This window comes from Triturus cristatus, chromosome 11 (assembly GCF_964204655.1).
Source record: "Triturus cristatus chromosome 11, aTriCri1.1, whole genome shotgun sequence".
NCBI lineage: Eukaryota > Metazoa > Chordata > Amphibia > Caudata > Salamandridae > Triturus > Triturus cristatus.
In genome coordinates this window covers 1,178,837,592-1,178,857,449 of record NC_140594.1, presented here as the reverse complement: position 1 = coordinate 1,178,857,449, position 19,858 = coordinate 1,178,837,592, and the positions used below count along the sequence as shown (strand labels likewise).

At 50.8% G+C, this 19,858-nt stretch overlaps 1 protein-coding gene across 3 annotated transcripts in view; it reads right to left on the bottom strand.

The window, feature by feature from the left end:
- The window catches only part of BCL6 (BCL6 transcription repressor), a 157,842-nt gene that overhangs the window by 20,665 nt on the left and 117,319 nt on the right, over positions 1–19,858 (bottom strand). The window contains exon 1 of one of the 3 annotated variants that reach the window (XM_085635900.1): positions 13,277–13,411. The exons of 1 other annotated variant lie outside the window; for it this stretch is intronic. The gene's annotated coding sequence lies outside the window, so the exon portion shown is untranslated. Of the gene's footprint in view, positions 1–13,276; positions 13,412–19,858 lie in introns of those variants that run through there. One more of the 3 variants, XM_085635897.1, reaches the window with a different exon arrangement.

Genomic DNA, 19,858 nt, shown 5'->3' with positions numbered 1-19,858 from the left:
ACGACACTCAGCTCTACATTAAGGTCCACTCACTGGAGGACATCAAATCCCTCAACGCTACAAAAATACACGCAGACTTGGCTGGCCAAAAACCACTTAAAACTCAACACCCTCAAAACCGAATTCCTCCTAATCACTTCCCCCAACCAAAGTACCATCATACGTGAGTGAGCACTCGACGGTCAACCTCTCATTATGGACTCTGCAAAATCGCTAGGAATTACTCTGGACAATAAGCTAAATATGCAGGATCACATCAGCGCTGCAACAAAAGGAGCAAATTTTCAGATGAACACCCTGAGACAAATGAAACCCTTCATACATGCAAATGACTTCAAACAGGCAGTTCAAGCTCTAGTAACCCCCAGAGTGGATTATTGGAGTGTGGCTCTCTGCAGCCTTCCCAGATCGACGACAGCCCCTCTAAGAGCCTCAATCAATGCAGCCACCAAACTCATCACAGGTTCTAAAAGGAACTGTCACATCTCCCCAGACCTTCATGCCCTCAACTGACTACCTTTTGAGGCCAGAATCCATCTGAAAATCACTTGTATGACACAAGGCATTGCATCACAATACCCTGAGATACCTAGCAGAGAAATTGGAACTATTAGGTGGTAATAGAACCACTAGGAGCTCCTTCAATCTTCTACTGAAACCTCAACGATCTACTAAGAAGAAAACATACAACCGTACCTTCTCAGGAATGGATCCCAGGATTTGAAATGCCTTGCCCGTAGAAACGAGACAGAACCCATCCACGGCATTTTCCAAAAAAAGAAGTGAAAGCGATTCTCATGGCCAAATTCACTTGAACTCTTCACAGAGACATGTATATATTTGCTAGTTTGTAAATAGTCTGTAACAGTTACCACTTCTGTATTAACATAAATTATAGTATATATATATATATATATATCACCTAACCATCACTAATTTTTTAGACAGTCTCATATATATATATATATATATATATATATATATATATATATATATATATATATATGCTATTCTGGAATAGTCTCTAAATAGCTTCCACTTCTGTAGTAGCACACCTTATATTATTTCTATGTTCATGTCCATCACTTAAAATTGCCTTGCAAGGGTCTTGTTTGCGCTATACAAAACCTTCAAATAAATGTGTAAAACATGAAAGGAGGAGAGAAAACAAAGAACTAACTCTACAATACAATTGTTGGATTCATGAGTCACTCCTTTGTGTGTTTCTTCTGTTTTAATGTATTTATGGTTTTGTAGTAGTTTGACCAATAACGGGTAAGTGCAGACCACTATAACTTTGTGGAACTAGCACCTGTGCAACCGTCTTTAGCCAGAACTACTCTTGCTTTAGGAATAGCTAAAATCAGTGATTTGGATATGATGGGAGAAATATGTGCATGCTGTGCTCAGGCATTTTCAGAAATGATTATGTACACGGGTATTAAAGATTTTAATATTAACTGAAAAGAAATGTATTCCTTCACTTTGTCTGAAAAGAGATACTTGCAACACCAAATAAATAAATGCAGATTGTTTCACCGTGGAAATGTCATCGAGTCTGTGAAATTAAATTAGTGACATGCAAAGAAGCGGGGTTGATGTAGTAGCTCGTGTAGAGGTGCTCATATTGGAGAAAGAGTATGGAAGAATTAGCAAGGTTAGCAGTAGCAAGGTTGGACGCCCCAGTGACTACCGGGGCCAGATGAAGTGCTGGACAGGTACTGTTAGCCAGCAGTGCAGCAATGTATAGGACGTGTACAAACAGATGCAGATTATCAGAAGGCATGAGTGGATGATGCGAGACAGACCGGATAGTCTTCCAAAGAAAATGCACTCTGGGTGATCACTTCGCAGTTAACTGGTTACAACTTGGCACCGCTCATCTTAGGGTGGATTTAGATGAATGAGAGGTCGGGGTGGGTGAAGAGGAGCCTGTACGTGGCATTCTTAGTCTCGGTCTCACTTTCCTTAATTCATGTCAGAGTTTGAAAGAGAATTAAACAGAGATTAGACTGTGGGATAAACATTAGGAATGGAGGTCAAACGGGTTATAACAATTGGCAGCCACCCCTGTAGTTTAAAACGGCTTCTCAGGGCAGAGAGGGCAAACAGTCAAAGGTTAAAGCGCTTTTCCTTCACTTGAACTGTTTGGCATTTGTCACAATAACTTAACTCTACAATGCATGGTGCCAGGCATGCTACTGATTCGCCGTCTTTTTCAAGAAAGACTTGGGCTGCAGGTCCCATGTCTGGTACCTCTGCATCTGACCCTGCTGTCTGAATGAATCAGTATTTATGAAGTGATACAAATACCCAAAGATTAAATGAACCAAAAAGAGGAGGACGGGGACTAGAGGGGACCAACAAAGACTGAAACACCAAGTTTTCACAAGTTTCCTGAACTTCGTAATTCTGTAGAGGCCGAGGGAGCAGGAATGGCTGGGTGGGGGCTGCCCTAACTCTGCAGGCCTTTGGAAGACCATTTAACTGATGTTCCCCAAATAGTAGCATTTGTCTCTTCGCTATTGTACGTTGTAGAAAATGTTTGCGTGTCCAGTGTTCCACTGCTAACATACATTGGATAAAAGTCAGTTTAGTGGCTTTGTAGTCGTTGGCTATGTTAACGACAATTTGAGTGTCATATGCATACCACAGGATCTTAAAGCTGAAATACTTGATAATGGTGACCAAGGAAATGTATAGATATTAAACAATGTAGTTATAAATGCAGAGGAACACCACAACCTATGGAGAAAGGCTCAGTTTAAAAAAGGTGAAAAAGATGGACAACTTCCTTTCTACCCATTAGGAATGAGTGGAACCAGCCTGGAGGTTCCTGACAAACCCCTGCTTACTCTGAAGAGGATGATATGATTGACAGTGTCAAAGGTTGCTGAGAGATCTTAAAAGGACCAGAGTAGGCAATCTGCCTTTGTCCAAAATCAACCCCAAGATCTTTCATCATGGCCAGTAATGCAGATTGTGTACTGCAGCCTGCTGTATAGCCAGACTGTCGTTAAGGAGAGCATTTATAAAAATATTTTTTTTTTTTAAAAGGGAGAATTGTCTATTAACTAACCTGTTCCCCCGGATTCTGGCTGGAATAGGGATTCCACAATTCTACGGCATGCAGAGTATAAAGCTGACCTCTTTGGGGCCATATTTGTGACGGTGTTTACTCTGCAGTGCTTCATTGTCTTTTCTGCCCTGCTGAAGAGGGGTTTTCGCCTCATGACTGCCCCTTTTGCAGTCAAGACGAGTGAACCTTTGCTGCACCAAAGAGCCTTAGTACTTCTGTCATTCCAGCCTTCATCTCTGTCATTGACTGTCCTCGGTCTAGTATCGTTACTCGCTTTAGTCTAACAGTGTTGTAAGGTTTGGGGTCGCTCAGTCACCGTGAGGCTTAGTTATCTTCAATATATGCTGGCTATGCCATACCATTCCAGTTTGGCATCAATTATTTAAAAAAAATCCATCTGTGTCCTCCTGTGACCAACTTGTACAACCTGGTCACGTATGAATGGTCAGTAAACCAGACGTCTTCTTGCCGCCCTTATAAATTGTCAAAATAAAGACTACATTTGTGTGGATGTCGTTCTGACTTACTCCTTGGCACAAACCATTCCATTCCTCACATGTTTTGTATGCATTGGTCCCTGCCTGCGCACTCAGGTTTCCTTCCGTGAACATAAAGTGCTGTGTTGGTCTTGTGGCAGCACCTATACTGAAGGAATGCCTGCCAAACTGGGCGGATGTGGAACCTGGCCTGAGCAGAACCTTGACATGACTCCTGGAGAAATACATTTCTTAGAAATGTGCCTTCTTCGTGCGGGAGAATGGGTACCCCTTTGGTGGGCTGATAACCATGTGTGCCTTCAAGATGCATACCAGAGCAGACCTGTGCACTCAAGCAATAAGGGTGGCTCAAATTGCCTTTTGACTCCCTGATTTTTATTTTCAGACCTGTGTGTCTGATGCCCTCAAACATAAACACCCCTCCGCTAACTGGGGTCGCCAACTAAGTGAAAGGGCCCTAACAAATGATGTGGTAAAAGCTACCTTAATAAGACCATCTCAAAGGTTGTATGGAATTCGAATATGATGGCTAAACACATGGCTGGTAACCAAAGTCTACGGTTTGCCTGTGGTCCTTCTTCGGTGCCTCTAGGCGCTCGCCCTCAGGTAATGTGTTTGGGAGGACCAGCTACAAGCTTGATTTTAGTACAGTGCGCCAGGGCCGCCGGGTGTCCTTGTGCCCATGAGCTGAAGTTCCCATCGCTTTCTGCCATCGCATGCCACCGGTGAACCCATGAAGCACCAGTTCTCTGCGGGAGGTTCCAGGTACTGTACGATATTTTAGCCCGTGATTGAGGTCTCTACCAGCCTGTCCAATCTTGTTATAATAGGCCCCAGAGATGCGAGTAGAGCAGTGGGCATCTGTAGGACCACAAGTGATGCCAGCAGACAACTTCAGCCACTGATCTCGAGAGAGGGATTCACCAACTGAGTTACTGGCGCAGACTTCTTTCCTATTGGGTGAATTGCCCAGGGGCATGAGGTCGTGTCGCCGTTTATCAACTGAAAATCAGAGTTCGTTGTAGGTTTCCTCTGAAAAGCGGTGACGGTGGTAAACACTTCGAGCAAAGTGAGGTTTTTTGTTTGCCCATTCGAGGGCCACGAGCCCTGGCTCCCTGCGGAGCGAGTGTACAATCCTACTGATCTGAAGCCCCCAATGGCTGTTGTCAACATGCCTGCCAGGCTTGCAGAGGGCCGTGGCCAGCCTGACGTCATGGCGTTAGTCCAGCCTCGGCACTTCGGACTGTGCCTTCTACTCCCAGGCGCAATTTGAGATGACTTGTACAGCCCCGGTTAGGGGTGAAGGGCCCTTGATTTCCAGGTTTTCGCACACGCCTCTTCCGTGCACAGGGTTTGATAAACCCTGGAAGCAGCACCGAGCTGTTCCTTTAGCCTGGGAGAGGCGGCGCATGAGTTAAACGTGCCACCAAGGGCTTTCAAGGAGCCTCGATAGGGCGTGCGTTCTGCAGTGTGGCAGCAGGGGCGTGGAGCTGACCTCACATGCACTCACTCACTGCCTCTCTTCCGGTTTTGCTGCAGGATGGAAGTCCTCCGCTGTGAGTATTCACTCCCACCCCATTTCGAATTGTTGTTTTAAAGGCGAACGAAGCCCGTGCCTCTTCACGTGTGGTGTGCTCTGCTGTTAAAAAGTAACGAATTAGAGAGGGCAATGCTAGTTAGAAGTTGGTTTCATAAACACGCGAACACGCGGGGGGCGAAGAGCGCGGCGGCCAGCAGAGGGCGCGCCAACACAGGCAGTGCCCAGAGCTGCGCCATGGCGCGGTGCACTGCACAGCCTGGGCGTACACCGTGTACAGGTGCACCAGACCTCACATGAACCTGCCCGGACTGCAGCCAGCTCCCGGGGTGGTACCGCCTGGCCTCTCAGTAGTTTAGCATCCAGAAGACGACAGAACAGTGGCAAAAACGCGACCGCGAGGAAATGTAAGCCAAAGCATTGCAGATTTCGAGAACTTCCAGGGATGACCTGTCGAGTCGCCGGGGAGAAATGGCTCCAGGAAAACACTCGATGTTTCGGATAGCAAGTAGGAGCACGGTGGCATAAATACTGCCCATGTGCACGTTTTTGTACCGTGATTTTAAGGGGCATGCATAGAGCTCCGTTGAGGGAACGGGCCTGTTCGTCAGAATATGTTTAAAAGACGCAGCTCCATGGATGACCGCATTGGGGGGGGGGGGGGGGGGGGGGGGGGCTTGAAGTGCGCGTCGTTGCACTGAACTCTGCTAAATGGAGAGACCCTGGAAATTGGTGTTTCTGGGAGGTGCAGTCTAGAGTCTTTACACACACGACTCAGAGCACAGACAAACCAGGCCATCACAACAAGTGTTTGAATTGCAGGGAAGCGGGGTCCTTACCGCTAAACGTCGAGGGATAGATCAGATGTGTGGCCAGGCGACCTCTATGCTGCATCAGGTTACGCACGTGGCCGAGTTACTTGATCAAGGCTAGATCTCTTAGAGCCCGGTACTCTTGTCTGCCGAGTCTTGGAGCGCTTAGAAAGAGTCATGCTCACGTCAAGTGTTCTGTAAAGTACCGGGCAGCCTTAGATAAACTCCTAACAGTCCTAAGAACGTGCATATGTGGAGAACACAGCCCGGAGCCGAAGGTGAAGCACACCACTCTTTATCTACTGCCTCTGCATAAAGCGGGAGGTGAGGCTTAAGCAAGAGCTACAAGTCTTTGCGCACAGCACTTAGTGTGGGAGCACAGCGAACAGGTGGTCTTCAGACACACTTCAGTGTTTGTAGGGGTGGGTGGAACTCACTGAGTTTTAGTCTGCAATATTCCACAGTTTTCCACAATCTGTGGAATTTCAGCACGTCAAGCTGCCTGCACCGGTTTTTAGCACCAGGAACTTGTTCTGTGCTGTAAAGTTAACGTAAATGGCTCCACGCGCCATGCCAGAGGGTGCCATTTCTTTCTGCATTCAAGTAGACTGCCTACTCAAGTGGCAGCATTCTCAATGCAAAGGATAGCAACAGGCTGCAACCGCCTGTATTGAGAAATCACACAGGAATTCATCCTAGCGCTCAATCATTCCTTGTATCAGGCTTGCCAACATTAAGTTGGCAACCCGCATGCAAGAAAAACTGCCACGTGGAGTTTTTCCCGGAACTCCACACACGAAGTGGGCAAAACTCCGCCAGCAGAGCGGAGTTTACTGCCCACCCTAATTTGTAGTCGTATCAGCTTGTGAACCCGGAAAGGTTCCTCGTGATCGAGGTGCATGCATGTTTGTGCCCTGGGATTGACATTCGAAAACATTGCCTGAAATAGCACATCTTGTGTTTGATTGTTCTTGCGCTCTCAAATAGCCAGCTGTGCGGACGTTTTTTGTAGTAATGACTATCTTCCCATCAAGACTAGATTTTAATTGAGAAAACACAAGGTGATGGACTGAGCACTGAAACTTTTCAGACACTCACCACCAGTCACAGATCTGGGTTGAAACCATCATCGTTCTTTAGCTCACTTCGCCATGGATTTTAATTGCGCACTTCCACGTTCTGCCTTGCTTTTGCCACTTTAAACTAATCTATTGATTCGGTTTAATCCTGGACTCGACATCTTTTAAAACGTAGAGTTGGCCTTCTGCGTCCCATGTAATCGCAGCCGTAGGTCTCAGGACATTAAACCATAATCACAGGATTGGCTCTAGAGCCCACAGTTAGCCAACAGCCCCTTCCGAAGCCTGCGTTCTGAGTTGAACCACTTTCAGCTCCAGTTGCAGGCTTGCCCTATTGTAAAAGGTATGCTAGAGAGATGGTCCCTTTTTAACACATTCACCAGCAACAGCGAGGCCCTGTCCCGTTGGCACCCCCAGAGGCAGACTCGTGCCAGTATGAACCCCTAGCCTGAGGCACGGCCCCGGTCCAACTCCAGCCACAGGGCCACTTCGAATGGAAGCATTCTGTAATAAATAAAGACACACTAAGTAAGCGGTGTAACCCTTTCCGTGCAGTCTGAAACGGTGACGCGAGATCCTTCTGTGGCAGGGCAGACCATGTGCAGGCGGTAAATCACCGTGACAGGCGCCGGCCACCCGAGGTCGCAGAGTTCTTTAAATACCCAGTATGGGACAGCAGCGCAGCCTTCTACACTGCAAGGGCAAGCCTGAACCCCAGGGTAGTGTGCTGAGGCCAGCAAGGTTCAGAACACGCCAATTTGCATCTCGTAATCACTGTCTGGAAGTCCTTGGGTTTAAAAAAATATGTATTAAGGGGCAGATTTGTGAGCCCCTTGCGCCACTTTAGCGTCACTTTTCCCATGTTAAAAGTGACGCAAAAGTGGCGCAAGGGGCTCATAAATCTGCCCCTTAGTCTTTAGAAGCGTGTAATGCAGCTGGCTGTATTTTACGCACATAATCCAAACGTATATGAATGTGCAATGAAACCTTAACCTACCCTAGCCTGCACGCACGCACTATGTATGGTCTTATTCATGTGATGTTGAACCACCGACATCTTTAAACGGAGATCCGCGAGTCAGCTGACGGTATAATCTTACTCTTGCGGCGGGTTCATCATCTTGCCATGGTCGGTATAACCCTTGGTGTGGATTCAGGTACTGGATCGTTGCTGTGAAAAGGACTGGGGAATTGCGTAATCTGCTGCAGGAATACATCGCTTTGATAAAAAACAAAAAAGAAAAGTAGGACTGGCTGCTCCCCTTATGACCTTTCCAAGAAACACCAAGGGTGGCAGAGACATTGTCGCCCGGAGATCGTAGCGCTAGCAGAGAGCGAAAAAATTCTGAATGGGACCGAAGAAAGAAAGTAGTGTGGCCGCTGGGTGGCGCCCTTGAGCTACGGGAAAAGCGCCGTCCTCACAACAGCACTTTGATGCTGCAGAGAGACTTGTTGCCAATGACAGCCGATTTTTTTTTTTACCCTATTCACAAAAACAAGTTTGACCGACGTCACTTTCCAAAGCTCGATGTTTTGCTGCATTTGCTTGGCTGTGGTTGCGCAGAACGCTGCACACACACCGTGGTGGTTGTAAGGAGGGGCGAATACCATTCGAGAGAATTCGAAACATTTTTTAATTTACATTAATTAGAATAATTTGTAAAACGGTTTCAGTCTGCCATCTCACTAGAGTTTTTGGGGCGTACTTTAAACGTGACATGGCAATTATACCGACTCTTTTGGCCAATTATAACTCGTTTCATCGCCATCAGAAGTATGAAAAGCTAAGCCAGTCAGGGTTAAAGGGTGATCGCAGAACTCTCCGAAGCCCCCCGCAGTGGGCTATCCTGCCGACACATTAGGTGCCCTCACCAATGCGTGCCAGGGACACAGAACACGTGCGTGGGGGCAAGTTAGTCCGCAGTACTGGACTGCAACGACAGTAGGCGTTCACTCAACTCTAGCGCCTGCTGCGGTTTGTACCACCAGGACCCTCTGGTGAGGGTGGTGGGAGCGCAACTCAGAGTGGACGCACCTCACCACGAGCACTCGATTACAAGTGTGATCCTGGGCAAGCCACACAAGGCCTGATCAGCATGGGCAAAACAAAACACGTCACTACGCCCCGTCTCCTATTTTCATATTAGCGAGGGCTTAGCCGCATATAAGGTGCGGCTGTAGATGCCTTATAAACAGTGGACGGGGGAGACGTGTCCTGCAGCCTACGTAGTGCCAGTCACTGTGGGAAAGCGCACTCCAGACCTGGCTCCATCCACCGTACCGCCGTCGGTTGGCTCAGATTCCCGAACATTTATCACATACTTGTCTCACCCGCCCCCACCTGGCTCTTCTTCTATCAGAAGGGGGCGCTGTCGTCCGGCCAGAAAAGTCTCAGCATATGTTATTCCTCCTTGGGAAATACTTGCGTTATCACCCGACTCTGCAGCTGGAAACGTTTTCCATTGGGGGGGGGGGGGGGGGGGGGGAGATAGAGGCGCATCTTTACCACAGGGTGAGATGGAGGGCGACCCCTACTTCCATTAGAACAGCAACCTCGATTCATAAGGAGCAGTTTGTCTGGCAACTCGGGCTTGAAGTGCAATGTGGCCGCACACGGAAGATATGTAAAGAGTCTCAAGTGCATTATTAGAGCCACCGCCCCTTCCGTCCAGGCAGATGCAGGAAAACGAACACAAATGTGAACGTTTCCCCGAACTGCTGTAAAGGATGGACAGCCACCCTTCTGTGTGGAGATATGTTATTGAAATCAAAAACACGCAAGTTTGTGCTTGTTTTCTTTTGGGTATCGTTAGTCAGCCCCCTGTTCGGGGCGTCTGGCAGAGCTCCCTCCAGGAATAGCGTGTGGCCGGGGTCCAGGGAAGCCGCAGATTTACGAGCCCCTGTGACAAGGCCAGGCCTCCGAGCTCGTAAATACTGGAGGGGGGGGGGGGGGGGGAGGGCAGTTTGGAGACCCACTGGAACATCCTGCACCGACACTGGACGCGCCCCCAGCCCCTTCCTTTCACCCTGACGGTCAACTTTTTCTCATCACTTACTCCAGGGTGGTTAGGAAACTACTCGTGAACTCCCTGCCGCTCCTGCACCACCCCGTCTTATTTATCCAACACCCCCGTCAAGGAGGTCGAGCCCGATAGTCACTTTATCACTGAACAGGCACGTTTATAACAGACACCGGGCAAGAAGGACCCGAGCACGTGCTACCAAGCACTTCAAAAAAAAAAAACACTTTACTGTGCTATTCCCCAGATCACTTCGTACAGACTGCAAGAGCTGCGCGCGATTGGCATGTGACACTTATTTACTGTCATTCAGAAGGGTTCACTGACGTTTTCATCTGCGGAGATGTTGATCTCACACGGGACCATTTAATATATATATATATTACACACCCACACATACATACACATCCTAATTGCCAAGGGATCGGAGTACAGTTAGTTCTCCTTAATCTTGGGACAGTTTCCCGAATTGTAGAGTTCTACCTAGCTCATCGCCAGCAGCCTATAAACACAGCAAAGACACCCCCCCCCCCCTCACTTCCAACCCCCTCCCGCGATATGCCTTTGCTTTGAAGAGAAGGCTTCCGTCTGCGGGTTTCACGGGCACGCTCCCCCACTGCCAATCAAAATGTCTTTCATGCCCCCAACAGCATTGCGGGAAGGTCCCACAGCAAGCAATATCGGTCCCAAATGTATTACACGAATGTAAGTTGAAAATAAAAAGACACGTAATGTGCATAAAAAGGTAAATCACGTCATCGAGCATTGTTGGGCATCAGAAATCACCATATACTTTGCATTGTATACACTGTTTATATGAATTGCTCCTCGAGACGCGAAGCGGCGATTTGCCCCTGTCCAAGGGCATGCCCGATGGAGCGGGGGCAAGACCGCCTAGGAGGGAACCCACAACACACGTTTGGGCAGCGGGTGAGCGGGACGATCTCATAACTAAAGCCTAGCTTGCCCCTCGGTCAGAAGCTGTGCCCAGAAAAAGCCACTGCAAACTGGTTAACACAGACAACACCAAAAAAAGTGAACGGTTCCCCTAAATGCATTCAGGTGCCAAGTCCTGAGAATCCGCTGGTACGTAGAACCAAGTGCCCTGCGAAGGTGGCACACTCTGGCCGCTCCTGCCCAGCCTCTGGGACAGCGCCCTTAATGCAGGAGAGCGCTGCTGGGGCAGAGGCGCAGACACCGGCCCCAAACTAGAACCCGAGCCCCTACCGGACACCCGGATCGGCGAGTCTCCTTACAAGAGCCCCAGAAGAGCAGGCGCAGACTGGCACCGCACCCGGGCCGAGGGTCAGGGATACCCGAGGTTGACTCGGGGAATACCGGCAACAACTTCATCTCCCCCTGCTGTAAGGGCAGACACAGCGCCAGGGTCTAGCACCCGACCCCCGGTCACACCAGACTAACCCCCTAGCACCGTGGCACCGGCAGTAGGAGCGCAGCCTTCACCCGGTGTTAGCTAATACAGCTCCGGCAGCAACAGCCCAAATACTCCGGGACTACCCTTGTCAGGGAAAGTGTAAATAACCCCTTACAGTCGGAGCGAAAAAGAGAGCCAGCATCAGGCCCCAGACACCGGGGGCAGGAGCTGTCTGCGCAGCACAGGGACGAGCCGCGGCAACAGTCTCCCTCCGATGGAATCAAGAATCAGACCCCCCGGCTCTGCAGTGCAAAGCAGCAGCAAAGGACAGCCTGGGGCAATCAAACACAGTCCGAATCAAGCACCAGACACCGGCAGGAAAACACCGAACTTTCCTGCACACACGGCAAAGCAGCCGCAGCCACCGCCTTCAGATCATACACAGCCACCGGTAATAACAGATAGAAACCCAGCTCAGACACAGGCAGCGACAAGCCCCCTGCCCGTTAGCTCACATGCACCAGGCATGGGAGAACCCCCAGCATAGACCGGGCTCTAGCAGCAACAACAAGCGCCTGTCAGATCACATGCACTAAGCATGGGAAAAAGAACTCCCAGCATGGACAGAACCCTAGCACAGGCAACACGCTTGGGAAAAAGAACTCCCAGCATGGACAGAGCCCTAGCACAGGCAACAGCAACAAGCTCCTGTCAGATCACATGCACTAAGCATGGGAAAAAGAAAACCCAGCTTGGACAGAGCCCCAGCACAGGCAACACGCTTGGGAAAAAGAACTCCCAGCATGGACAGAGCCCTAGCACAGGCAACAGCAACAAGCTCCTGTCAGATCACATGCACTAAGCATGGGAAAAAGAAAACCCAGCTTGGACAGAGCCCCAGCACAGGCAACACGCTTGGGAAAAAGAACTCCCAGCATGGACAGAGCCCTAGCACAGGCAACAGCAACAAGCTCCTGTCAGATCACATGCACTAAGCATGGGAAAAAGAAAACCCAGCTTGGACAGAGCCCTAGCACAGGCAACACGCTTGGGAAAAAGAACTCCTAGCATGGACAGAGCCCTAGCACAAGCAGCGAAACATCCCCTGCCTGATCACATGCACCAGGAATGAGAGAGGGAACCCCCACAGCATGGAGATCGCCCCAGCACAGGCAGCGACAAATCCCCTGCCTGTCAGATCATACCCAGCAAGCATGGGAGAGAGAACCCCAGCATGGACTGAGCCCTGGCGGCAGCAGCAAGCTCCTGTCAGATCGGACACAAACCGTGGTACAGGTAGCAACAACAGCCTGTCACTGAGCATGGGACACAGAACCACCAGCATGGCCCTGGCGGACACAAGTCCTATCACAGACAGGGACAAGAGCCTGTCAGATCGCATGCACCAAGCATGAGACCGAGCCCCAGCAAAGGCAGCAAGACGCCCCTGTCAGATCGAACACAACAACCCTACTCTGCTTCCAGAGTCATGAAAACATTCAGAGGCAGGGAGACTGGAGCAGACAGGGTGCAGGCAGGAGCAGACAGGGCTCAGCACACGCAGACACCCCCTCCCGCTGCTACGGTACACGCAGAGCCACCGCTGGGACCCTGCGCAGTCACAGGCAGTCACCGAGCCCGGCAGGCACTCTCCCAGGCACTGGGGCTTCCAAGGCAGCTGCGCCCCGGGAACCCCGCTCCAACCTGGGCTGCCGCCCCTCTGCGTCACACCCCGCCGGTCGCCGGGGTGCCAGCCCCACGCAGCACGGGCAGGCGCATGCACACACACAAACATCAGCAGCCTTCGCGCCAAAACATCGCAATCAGGATTTCTGTTGAAAAAAACTCCAGAATGTATAAAAGGCTTGAAGAATCACCTGCTCGGCTTTCCTAGAATTCCTGCATCACCACTTCTAAGAACCCCAGTTCTAAGAATCACCTCGGCAAATTCTCGGAATTTGAGCTCCAGGCCCTACCACCCTGAGCGGGCGGGGGAGGCCCGACTGTCAGCGGCCGGGCCCCCGCCACCTCCCCGGGCTCGGCTGACCCACCCGCACCCATGGTCCCGGTGGGCTACAACCACCGCAGCACCATAAGATCGTTTAATCTGTTCAAACAATTTAATATTTACTATAAAAACAGATATTATGGGGCCCTTCTCCAGCAGTCACCCCTACACAGTTGGTAGTGCCCGGCTCTACAGGTCACGTGGGAGGGCGGATTGTGACGTAGGCCAGCGCTTGGAATGCCAGCCCCGAAATTCTGAGAACTCATTAGTTATGCGATGACGTTGGCAGCTGCAGGGGAGGCGGGGCTGGAGCTTGTTCTAGCTGATGATGCGCAGGCCGCGCTGTCCAATAGGGATGGAGGGAAGAGCCTGCGCAGGAAGAAAAGATCCTGCACATGGAGGGCAGAGTCTGCGCATGGAGGGGGGAGCAGGAGGCCCTGTGCGGTGCTTAACTCACATATGCCAACGTTTATGAACTGCCAAAGGGGAGAGTTTGAAACAGAACATCGGGGGAATGTATTTCGCCATGGGTTTATATTAAAGGAGGCAATATTAGGCTGGAGACACCTACAGCCATTATTTGCATCAAAAATCTGGAGTCTCCCACCTGAATCAGGTCTATTGGCAATGCATATATGAAAACACACAACCTGCGGAGCTGAGCCTGTGCACTGGGACGCATGAGGAGCAGAGCCCTCGATAGAACATCAGAGTTAGACAAAGACACCTCTAGGGTTGCGAGCCCTTCCACGTAGGTGCTGGAATTAAGGGGCAGGGGTGCTGCAACAACCCAAAAATAACCACGGTGGAGTTCAGAAAGTGAATGAGCACTAAAGATGTCTTTACATTTTCTTTCTAGCATGTCACATTTGCAGTGGTTCATAGAGGAGTCAAATGTCACACTGTCTTCTGACAAATTGCTGCTCATACTTTTTAAAATGGATGTTGGTGGTTAAATAGCTTTCTCTGGCTGCGAAGTGAGAGGCTCCTGTAAAGTGAACTACGTGACAGTCTTGGGGTACTGGGGAGCGAAAGGAAAAGCAATAGGATGCCATTTTTCCTAGAATACCATAGCATGATGTTAATGGCTGTAAACAACCTGTACAGATATTTCAAAATATAGCAGCAGCAAGGGAAGCCCAAATGAAGCATATTTGTAATTCCGAAGCATAATGAAAATAAAGATTTTAACAGGATCAAAACAAATCAAGACACTTTACTGAGTGATGCGTAAATGATAAATATTTGCTTAAACATTTTCAACACATTATCATTTGTGTGCTGTGTAGTTTCATAGTTGTATCAGTAAAATCAAAGGTCTGTGAAAATTGAGTGGGCATTTCAATGAAAAATCTGCTGTCACTGACCATAGCCAACCATGCCATGCTTTGATAATCTATTTGCAGCAGTGTGCTCCACGATACACCTCCGGACACGTCCTCCACCATCTCCATTCTACTGCTGAACGCGTCGCTCATTTCCTACACTAGTTCCTTGAGCGAGGCGTCCGCTTTTTACTATCCCTATGACTTCTGCGAGATCGACGACATTCCACCATTCTGAACATTGTTCCAGCACCAGTGTTCTCGCATCGGAATTCAGAAGCAGGACATGGGATACATGCCACATGGAAGTAACATGCACAACCCATGGGCCAGAGTCTGGGTGTGATGGCGCAAGGAGAATAAAGCCCTCAAACGGAACGGCACAGCCTGCACACAAGACATGAGGACCGGTGCATGGGGGTCAGAGGCTGAACATGGGGCGCAGAGCCCATTCATATGAACACAAAGCCTGCACATGGGGGACCTGACGCATAGGAAAAAACAGACAACGTGGAGAGCAGATGCGGTGCATGCCACACGGGGAACAGAGTTCTCAAATGGAACTACAAAGCTTGCACATGAGAAATCAGGGTATGTGCATGCGGTTCAGAGCCTGCTCATACTAAAATAGAGCCCGCATATGGGGAACATGACATGTGGGAGCAATACACCGCAGAGGACATGCATTGTGGCAAATGGAGGACCAGAGCCCTCAAATGGAACAACGAGTAGGGACCTGAGATGTCCGGACGTGTGCATGGGGTTCATAACCACTCATATGAAAACAGCGGCTGCACGTGACATGGGAGCAGTATCTGTGCATGGTGGTATATGGGGCTTAAAGCATGTGCGTGGAAGAACCGAACCCCACATGTGGCTGCACACGGGGGAGCAGAGCCTACTTATGGGATGCATGCCTCATATAGGGAGCAATATAGAGAAAGTGGGAAGAGAATCCTGACCAATGGGGCAGCAGGGTCTGCTCACGAAGAGCATGAATCGCATGCAGAGCAAACCGTGGAGGGAACAGAGTCTGCAAAGGGCTTGCAAAGGAATCTGCCTCTGGGTCCACTGATAGGGACTAAAGCCCACAAGAAGGAGAGCAGAGCCCACGCCCAGGGCGAGGAACAAGACGCCATGTAGGTGCGACAGACCATGACTGGGAGAGCAGGGCCCCAACACAGGGAGTCATATGCTTCATTTAGGAAGCAGACCATGCACCCAGGGCAGAGACCCTGCACATTGGGCAGCAGAGCCTGCACACAGGGAATGGACCCAGCACATCGGATAGCTGGGCCGGCACACGGAGAATGGACCCTGCACATTGGATAGCAGAGCCTGCGCACAGAGAATGGACCCTGCACATTGGATAGCAGAGTATGCATACAGGGAAGAGACCCTGCACATTGGATAGCAGAGCCGGCACACAGGGAATGGACCCTGCACATTGGGCAGCAGAGCCGACACACAGGGAATAGACTCTGCACATTGGATAGCAGAGCCTGCACACAGAGAATGGACCATGCACATTGGATAGCAGAGCATGCATACAGGGAAGAGACCCTGCCCATTGGATAGCAGAGCCTGCACCCAGGGAATGGACCTCATTGGGCAGCAGAGCCGACACACAGGGAATGGACCCTGCACATTGGGCAGCAGAGCCTGCACACAGGGAATGGACCCTGCACATTGGACAGCAGAGCCTGCACATACGGAATAGACCCTGCACATTGGATAGAACAGCCTGCACCCAGGGAATGGACCCTGCACATTGGTTAGCAGAGCCTGCACACAGGGAATGGACCCTGCACATTGGATAGCAGAGCCTGCACACAGGGAATGGACCCTGCACATTGGATAGCAAAGCCTGCACACAGAGAATGAACTTTGCACATTGGACAGCAGAGCCTGCACACAGGGAATGGACACTGCACATTGGGCAGCAGAGCCTGCATACATGGAAGAGACCCTGAACATTGGATAGCAGAGCATGCATACAGGGAAGAGACCCTGCACATTGAATAGCACAGGTTGCACCCAGGGAATAGACCCTGCACATTGGATAGCAGAGCCTGCACACAGGGAATGGACCCTGCACTTTGGATAGCAGAGCCTGCACACAGGGAATGGACCCTGCACATTGGGCAGCAGACCCTGCACACGGAATGGACCCTGCACATTGGATAGCGGAGCCTGCACACAGGGAATGGACCCTACACATTGGATAGCAGAGCCTGCACACAGGGAATGTACCCTGCACATTGGGCAGCGGAACCTGCACATTGGGCAGTAGAACCTGTACACAGGGAATGGACCCTGCACATTGGATAGCAGAGCCTGTCCCCAGGGAATAGACTATGCACATTGGATAGCAGAGCCTGCACACATTGGAATGGACCCTGCACATTGGATAGCAGAGCCAACACACAAGGAATGGACCCTGCACGTTGGATAGCAGAGCCTGCACACAAGAATTGGACCCTGCACATTCAGCAGTAGGCCATGCACCCAGGGAATGGACCCTGCACATTGGGCAGCGGAACCTGCACACAGGGAAGAGGCCCTGCACATTGGGCAGCAGAGCCTGCACACAGGGAATGGACCCTGCACATTGGGCAGCGGAACCTGCACACATGGAAGAGACCCTGCACATTGGGCAGTAAAACCTTCACACAGGGAATGGACCCTGCACATTGGATAGCAGAGCCTCCCCCAGGGAAGGGACTATGCACATTGGATAGCAGAGCCTGCACACATGGAATGGGCCCTGCACATTGGATAGCAGAGCCTGCACAAGGAATGGACCCTGCACATCGGGCAGCAGAGCCTGCACACAAGGAATGGACCCTTCACATTGGATAGCAGAGCCTGCACACGGAATGGACCCTGCACATTGGGCAGCAGAGTCTGCACACAAGGAATGGACCCTTCACATTGGATAGCAGAGCCCGCACACAAGGAATGGACCCTGCACATTGGGCAGCAGAGCCTGCACCCAGGGAATGGACCCTGCACATTGGGCAGCAGAGCCTGCACATTGGATAGCAGAGCCTGCACCCATGGAAAGGACCCTGCACATTGAGAGCAGCGTGTGCACACAGGGAATGGGCCCTGCACATTGGATAGCAGAGCCTGCACCCAGGGATTGGACCTTGCACATTGGACAGCAGAGCCTGCACACAGGGAATGGACCCTGGACATTGGGCAGCGGAACCTGCACACAGGGAAAAGACCCTGCACAGTGGACATCAGAGCATGCACATTGCGCAGTAGAGCCTGCACACAGGCCATGCACATTGAATAGCAGAGCCTGCACACAGGGAATGGACCCTGCACATTAGACAGCAGAGCCTGCACACAGAGAATAGACCCTGCACATTGGATAGCAGAGCATGCACACAGGGAATGGACCCTGCACATTAGACAGCAGAGCCTGCACACAACGAATGGACTCTGCACATTAGGTAGTAGAGCCTGCACATACAGGAAAGAACCTGCACATTGAGACCAGAGCCTGCATATTAAGAGCAGAGCATGCACAGATGAGGCATAGCCTATACCCAGGGAACAGAGCCTGCACATTGAGAGTAGAGCCTGCATCTAGGAAACAGAGCCAGCACTTTGAGAGCAGAGTGTGCACCTAGGGAACAGAGCCTGTACATTGAGAGCAGAGGGTACACATAGGGGTCATAGCCTGCACATTGAAAGCAGAGCCTGCACAAGGGGACAGAGCCTTCACATAGGGGACAGAGCCTGCTCATTGAGAGCAATGCCTGCACGTAGGGGACGGAGCCTTCATATTGAGAGAAGAGCCTTCACATGGAGAGAAGAGCCTTCACATCGAGAGCAGAGTGTGCACATAGGGGTCGGAGAGTGCACATTGAGAGCAAAGCTTGCACTTAGGGAGCAGAGCTTGCACATTGAGAGCAGAGCCTGCACATAGGGGCCAGAGCCTGCACATTAATAGCAGAACCTGCATCTAGGGAACAGAGCCTGCACATTGGAAGCAGAACCTGCATCTAGGGAACAGAGCCTGCACATTGAGGGCAGAATGTGCACATTGGGGTCAGAGCCTACACATTGAAAGCAGAGCCTGCACAAGGGGACCAAGCCTTCACTTAAGGGACACATTGAGAGCAAAGCCTGCACGCAGGGAACGGAGCCTGCACATTGAGAGCAGAGTGTGCTAATAGGGGTCAGAGACTGCACATTGAGAGCAAAGCCTGCACTTAGGGAGCAGAGCCTGTACTTTGAGAGCAGAGCCTGCACAGAGGGGCCAGAGCCTGCACAATGGGAGCAGAGCGTGCACTCGGGGAGCAGAGCGGGCACATGGGAGAGCACCATTGGGAAGCAGAGGCAGCACACGGGGAGCAGACGCTATACACGTGGGGTCCTGAGCCTGTATATGTGGCTCAGAGCCTGCACAGTGAGTGTAGAGCCTGAGCACGGGTGGCAGAGCCTGCATATTGGAAGCAGAACATACACATTGGAATCAGATCCTCCATCTAGGGAACAGAGCTAGCTCATTGGAAGCAGAACCTGCACCTAGGGAACATAGCCTGCACATTGAGAGCAGCGCCTGCACATTGGAAGCAGAACCTGCACCTAAGGAACAGAGCCTGCACATTGAGAGCAGAGCCTGAACATTGGAAGCAGAACCTGCACCTAAGGAACAGAGCCTGCACAATGAGAGCAGAGCCTTCACATAAGGGTCAGAGCCTGCACAGTGAGTGTAGAGCCTGAGCACGGGTGGCAGAGCCTGCATATTGGAAGCAGAACATACACATTGGAATCAGATCCTCCATCTAGGGAACAGAGCTAGCTCATTGGAAGCAGAACCTGCACCTAGGGAACATAGCCTGCACATTGAGAGCAGCGCCTGCACATTGGAAGCAGAACCTGCACCTAAGGAACAGAGCCTGCACATTGAGAGCAGAGCCTGAACATTGGAAGCAGAACCTGCACCTAAGGAACAGAGCCTGCACATTGAGAGCAGAGCCTGAACATTGGAAGCAGAACCTGCATCTAAGGAACAGAGCCTGCACATTGAGAGCAGAGCCTGAACATTGGAAGCAGAACCTGCACCTAAGGAACAGAGCCTGCACATTGAGAGCAGAGCCTGAACA